At 48.2% G+C, this 6,857-nt stretch overlaps 1 long non-coding RNA gene across 1 annotated transcript; it reads right to left on the bottom strand.

The window, feature by feature from the left end:
* Positions 1 to 844: 844 nt before the first annotated feature.
* On the bottom strand, positions 845 to 4,255 carry LOC310744774. Its single transcript, XR_014539736.1, has 2 exons — positions 3,835 to 4,255; positions 845 to 3,001 (listed from the first exon to the last, which is right to left on the bottom strand). It is a non-coding gene; the product is annotated as an uncharacterized lncRNA (long non-coding RNA).
* Positions 4,256 to 6,857: the final 2,602 nt, after the last annotated feature.

Genomic DNA, 6,857 nt, shown 5'->3' with positions numbered 1-6,857 from the left:
CAGGCGGAACCAGAGGCGGAAGGAACTGAGGAAGAGGTGGAGTAAGGCCAGAATCTTAAATTGGTGTCAGGGGGGAGGAGACTCAGACGGAGCATCAGCGGTCTAACAGTTGAGACGTAGAGCTGCGCGCTGCGGCTCTGGAAGTGAAACTGAACTTCAATAAAGACTTTTGTACTTAACAATGAAGCAGCGTTGGTCCTTTGTGAGCTGGGACCTTGGGCAGCCCTGACAGCGTCTTTCAGGGATGTCCTGATTAAATTGGGGCAGTTAAGGGGTCTGCTATCACATCTTGAAATGCTGTCTCTCTGTCAAAATGTGCACACACTTTTACACAGTCAGTGTGAGGAGAGTTGAAATCACCTGTTCCTGCAACATTTTCTCCTTGGTCTGCTTCTCTTCTCTAATCCAAAATAACCCCCAGAAATTTGGCCTGGGGGGGTGGTAGCAGTAGGGCAGACGTTTGGGTAACTAACTATATGTAAGGACCAGACTAGATTCAACATCAATTGTGCAATTCCTTTGCTAACTTGATTATACAGAACTGTGATTCTTTGTGAGGACACAAAAGGAAATTTTTAGCTTGCTGGTAGCTGCATGAGAAAAAAGAACGAGTGAAACGAGAACCTTTTACTTGTCTAACCTTTTATTTGCTCTATAAAAATAACAATATTATTTAATTTAATACTAATTTAATCTAATTTAATAATAATTTTATTATTGTGTTCAAGTGCCGGTCCACTTGAACAGAATATATTAAGATTGTTTTTTCTAGACCACCCTTCACCCTCAGGGATCTGAGGGCAGTGCACGAAATACCATAAAAACAGCACATAAATACACAGGATCAGTAAAATCAATAGCTTTATTGGGACCAACAAATGCTCCCAATGCCATGTGCAGACTTCTGAGCTATACAGAACTCACCCCTAGGCTGGATGTTGAAGATTTTGGGTTTTTTAAAGGGAAAACAGATGCTTCTGAGAGAGACTGTGGTGTTAACCGTTAAGCCACCCTCTGGAAATTGGTTCAGTCTTAAATTGTATTTTGCAGCCCGCAGCCTGATCCTTTGCATTTTTTCCTTGGAAGTAAGTAGACCCACTGGGTTGAATGGCACTCATACCCAAATAAGTATGCATAAGATGGCGGGTATTCATAGGTAGCAAACCCCTGTGAAGTCGACAGCATTAATTCCAAGGAATCATGTGCAGATATTGGATCGATAAGATGGTAATGGAGGGGTGCCTGCAAGCCTTAACTTGGTTAAGAATAAGAAGCTGTTACTGAGTTAACTTGGCCGGTGTGTCCAGATTACTTAACCCCAATAAAAAAAGGCATTATTGCTCTTTGCTTAAGTTTGTAACCCCAGGCAACAGACCTCTTTAAGCCAGTTCTTTAAGCCTTGTTTATTACCTCCGATTTGCACGGCACTTTTGTGTATACACAGTACTTTACAGTTCATACCTCATTAATTAAAGAAACCCAAGGAACGAAAAGCTGAGCCTGAATGCAAAAAGCACGCTGCTCTTTTCCCATGATGCATTAAAAATAAATAAATTATTTTCTACAACAACCTGGCAGCAAAGATAGGTTTTGCTGCTATCTGGGAGCAAGGAACACATTTTCTTATTCCGGATAAACGTTCCCCTCGGTGGTCTTCTATAATGAATGAGATGCAGATGACAAAAAGGCTTTGTGTGTGCAGAAATCCTGCGGGAATGCTAAATAATAAATACGGCTTTTAAGAGGACGGTTCCGGAAAGGCACACCCGTCACTTTTGTCATCCTTGACCTTTTGCACCAAGTCAGTCTTTTGCACTAAGCCAACAGGGTGAGCTCCCGTTGCTCGGTCCCTGCTCCTGCCCACCTAGCAGTTTGAAAGCACGTCAAAGTGCAAGTAGATAAATAGGTACCACTCCAGCGGGAAGGTAAACGGCGTTTCTGTGCGCTGCTCTGGCTCCCCAGAAGCGTCTGAGTCCTGCTGGCCACATGACCCGGAAGCTGTACGCCGGCTCCCTCGGCCAGTAAAGCGAGATGAGCGCCGCAGCCCCAGAGTTGGTCATGACTGGACCTAATGGTCGGGGTCCCTTTACCTTTTAGGTTGGTGGCCATCACTGCCTCCTGTGGCAATGAGTTCCGCAGTTTAACTCTGCGCTGCTTGAAGGAGGACTTTCATTTGTCCTGAACCTTCCAACATTCAGCTTCATGAGATGTTCTAGTGTTAGGAGAGAGGGACAAAACCTTTTCTCTATGCCGTGTATAATCTTATAAACTTCAGTCATGTCTCCTCTTACTTGCCTATTCTCCAGACTAAAAAGTCCTAAACACTGCAATCTTTCTTCATAGGGAAACTGCTCCTTCCCCTGGGTCACTTTGTTCGCCCTTTGTGACCCTTTCCAAACTCTGCAATATCCTTTTTGAGGTGAGGCAACTGCTGTTTTGCCTTTGCATTGACTTAAAAAAAAATGTCCCTGAATAATTAATCTTGGCAGCCAGTTATCCACAGCAGATCTGCTTATTAAAGCAGTTCAAATCTCCCCACTAGGAAGGTGCTCCTTTGCGCAGTTCCCTTTGTGGAAATATATAAAGAAAAGCCTTGTGAGATGTTTCCCTAGGTACCCGAATCAGCTGGAGAGGCTTTTCCATGATAGCGAAATGTTGCACCATTAAAGCTAGCAGAACTGTGGTGAAAATGGAGCCCTGAAATTCACCTCTTTGGCTTCCTTCTCTTCATAAAAGAGAAGAGCCAGTGTGGAGATGAGAGCCAGTGTGGTGTAGTGGTTCAGAGCAGTAGTCTTGTAATCTGGGGAACCGGGTTCGTGTCTCTGCTCCTCCACATGCAGCTGCTGGGTGACCTTGGGCCAGTAATACTTCTCTGAAGTCTCTCAGCCCCACTCACCTCACAGAGTGTTTGTTGTGGGGGAGGAAGGAAAAGAAGAATGTTAGCCGCTTTGAGACTCCTTAGGGTAGTGATAAAGCGGGATATGAAATCCAAACTCTTCTTCTTCATCATTGTCAGAGCTGCCCGAGGTCCCAGCTCACAAAGGACCAATGCCGCTTCGTTGTTAAGTACGAAAGTCTTTATTGAAGTTCAGTTTCACTTCCAGAGCCGCAGCGTGCAGCTCTACGTCTCAAACTCTAGACCGCTGATGCTCCGTCTGAATCTCCTCCCCCCAGACACCAGTTTAAGACTCTAGCCTTGCTCCACCTCTTCCTCTGTTCTTTCCGCCTCTGGTTCCGCCTGTCCGTCGGGGTCTCGCCCTTTCTAGACTCTTCTGACGCTGAATCCCCTGAGCCTTCCCCCTCCCTCCGGCGGGCTTTAGGAGCTGGTTCCCCATCCGGGTCTCCTGCTGTTCCGCGCGCCTGTAGATTTGAACTTGGCGCGCGCGCCCAGCCAGCAACTTTCCTCCTGACCGTTTCACTGCTGCTGTCACTGCTTCCCCCTTCGGGGAGGCTAGCTGCAACTGACCTCCCCTCCGTTCCCCCACTCTCCGATGGAGGCGTGGTCAGCCCTGACTCATCTTCTCTCCCCGCTGGAGGAGATGCTGGCCCTGACACATGTGACTCTTCCCCCCCACTACGCTCTGGTGGGGAAACTGGTCCTGATCCCCCGCTGCTGCTTTGGGGTTCCCCGCTGGCTCCTTGTTTCTGGTGCGTCCCCCCTGGCACCCCCCTTGCCCTGACCATCGGCGCCCCCTTCTGGGAATCTTCTGATTCGCTGGAGAAGCTCATGGAATCTCTCGGGCCACTGTCATACTCCCCTACGCTGCCCTCGGATTCTTCCCCTTCGCTCTCCATTTCCTCTCTCCCCTGTGCTCCTGCTCCCGAGCCCCTGACAATCATCATCATCATCATCATAGCAACAGGCGGTTTAGCTGCCTTAGACCAAGCCAGACCATTTGTCTATGTAGACCCAACATTACCTGTTCTGGCTGGTAGCAGCTTCCACGGCAAACAGAGAGTAATCTACTGCCCAAGATCCTTCTTCGCCAGAGATGCCGGGGACAGGATGTGGGATCTTTGGGGGAAAGATGTTCTGCTACTCGCTTCCAACCCAAATGTGGTGGTACCTTACGCTGGCAACTCATCAAGCCCCATATTGTCCATCAGGACTAGCAGAGGCTCTTTGCTGTCTCAGGATTTCCCAAGCCTGCAATCAGACCCTCCAACTGTCCTGATTTTCCAGGGACAGTCCCAGAATTGCAGAAGCCATTCCGATTTTGGATTTGATCCTGAAATGTCCCTCTTTTCCTTCGTTGGAGAAGAAGAAGAAGAGTTTGGATTTGATATCCCGCTTTATCACTACCCTAAGGAGTCTCAAAGCGGCTAACCTTCTCCTTTCCCTTCCTCCCCCACAACAAACACTCTGTGAGGTGAGTGAGGCTGAGAGATTTCAGAGAAGTGTGACTGGCCCAAGGTCACCCAGCAGCTGCATGTGGAGGAGCGGGGAAGCGAACCCGGTTCACCAGATTACGAGTCCACTGCTCTTAACCACTACACCACAAGGCAATGTAATTTGTTGTTGTTGTTTACTCATTTAGTCGTGTCCGACTCTTCGTGACCCCATGGACCAGAGCACGCCAGGCACTCCTGTCTTCCACTGCCTCCCGCAGTTTGGTCAAACTCATGCTGGTAGCTTCGAGAACACTGTCCAACCATCTCGTCCTCTGTCGTCCCCTTCTCCTTGTGCCCTCCATCTTTCCCAACATCAGGGTCTTTTCCAGGGAGTCTTCTCTTCTCAATGAGGTGGCCAAAGTCTTGGAGCCTCAGCTTCACGATCTGTCCTTCCAGTGAGCACTCAGGGCTGATTTCCTTCAGAATGGATAGGTTTGATCTTCTTGCAGTCTATGGGACTCTCCAGAGTCTCCTCCAGTACCATAATTCAAAAGCATCAATTCTTCGCCAATCAGCCTTCTTTATGGTCCAGCTCTCACTTTATAGGACGTTCCTATTTTCGTTGGAAAAATGCTGAAGGGGGTGGAATAAGATGTCCCTATTTTCATTTGAGAAATGTTGGAGGGTATGCAATTTGAGAACCTTTGAAACCTCCGTCAGCCCCAGCCAGGACTTCCTTCTTTGCCTTGCTCTGAACTTGATCTGCATTTGGAGGAGACAGCTTTCATCTTAAGGGCACAGGGAGATCGGGCAGAATCCTGCTTCCTGTAAGGAAAAAATGACAAACCTTTTCTCCAGAGACGAGAGGGCAGTTCTCTGGGCAAAGGAGGTCTCTCACCTTGGCAGGGTGCAGAAGACACTGGAGAAATGATGGGGATCGTATGCGACTTTCAAGAACAGGTGCCGGGAGCGTTTTCCAGACCAGGGGCCACATTCTTGCATGGGCAGCCTCCCAAGGGCCACATGGCAGTGGTGGGTGGGGCCAAAAGCAAGAGAGGGCGGAGCAATTGATGTATATTTTACCTACAGCAGACTGGTGTCCACGCACCTGCGCACGTCCCCTCCAGGCAGCCAAGAGGCATGACCAGAGTTCAGGGATATATCCCATCCAGGCAAAAACACTCAAGGAAAATATGAAGTAAGAGCTGGAAAGGGCTGTGGCCTGAGAGGAGGGGGGTTGGCTGTGGAGAGTCCTAGGGGCCAGATAAAGAGCCACATTTGGCCCCCAAGCCTGAGATCCCCTTCCCCTCTTCTAGAATCAACCACCTCCATTGTGAATCCAGAACCCTCTGGCTTGTTCGCAGCAGGTGGTGCGTTGGGTCAGTCTGTGTGGCTGCTGACATGAAGGTTGGGGGTTCAAGGATTCCTGCAGTGCAGTGGGTGCTACTAGGTAACTGTTATGTACTGAGTTGAATAGGATCCAAAAGGCAGCAGTCTGATTGGCCCTAGAACAATAGGGTCCAGAATGCAGCAGTCTGATTGGTCCTAGAACAATAGGGTCCAGAATGCAGCAGCCTGATTGGTCCACAGGAGCCACCCAGTCTAGCTCCAGGTGGAAGTGAATCTGCAACCTGATTGGCCTACAGGTGAATCCCGGAATTAGCCAATCACATGGGGCCCATTGTGTAAATAAGGTATATAAAGCAGACATTCTGGGGGAACTTCCATTCCTCCTCACCACTATGAGCTGAATAAAGAGCATGAAATCCACTCTCGACTCCGAGTATATTTCAGTAACCCTCTGGTTCCCTTCCAACTTACCATTCCGTGACTGGATGAAGGTTGTGTTTCCGATGGTTTGTGTGAAAAAGCTGTATCTCAAGCCTGGGTAAGTTATGAAACAGCAGAAATGCAGACAACCACCCATACAGTTCAAACTCACTGCTTTAAACTGGATTGTCCCTATTTGGCAGTGACAGACTGTATGTTAACATGTTTATTTTTTAAAAAAATGAGCTCGGGTAAATCATTTTTTGCCCTGGAGCTGAAATGAAACACAGTCGGGGTGAGCAGAAATGCAACATTGTGAGGGCGGCCCAGGCAGCTTCCTAGCGACTCTGCAGTTCTATTCGCAAAAGACACACATTTCTGTCCTTGGATGATCTATTGGGGTGGCGTAGGGGAGTGGGGACATATTTTCCAGCTCTGTGTGATTTATTTTTATTTTGAAGGGGCTCTCCTTCAACAGGGAAGTGTCAGCTACAGAGGCGTGTTTTGGTGGGAACCTCTATGCAGCAAAGGCAAAACCATCACAATCGCAGAATTCGCAGAGCACTTAAAATGTTGGTGGCTTTCTTTCTTTCTTTCTTTAGGGGAAAACTGGGCGATGACTCCATCAGCGAACATGTGTTGCTTTAAAATAAAATAACAGGCCATCTGCCCAACTTGCAAGAGATTGGGCTGAGATGCCTTTAAATGATGGCTCCTATAACTTTACAATCTGGCTTCATGTGGCTATCTGGTGG

The sequence above is a fragment of the Podarcis filfolensis genome (assembly GCF_964270895.1).
Source record: "Podarcis filfolensis genome assembly, chromosome: 11".
In the NCBI taxonomy this organism is placed as follows: domain Eukaryota; kingdom Metazoa; phylum Chordata; class Lepidosauria; order Squamata; family Lacertidae; genus Podarcis; species Podarcis filfolensis.
This window is presented reverse-complemented; position numbering and strand designations above follow the sequence as displayed.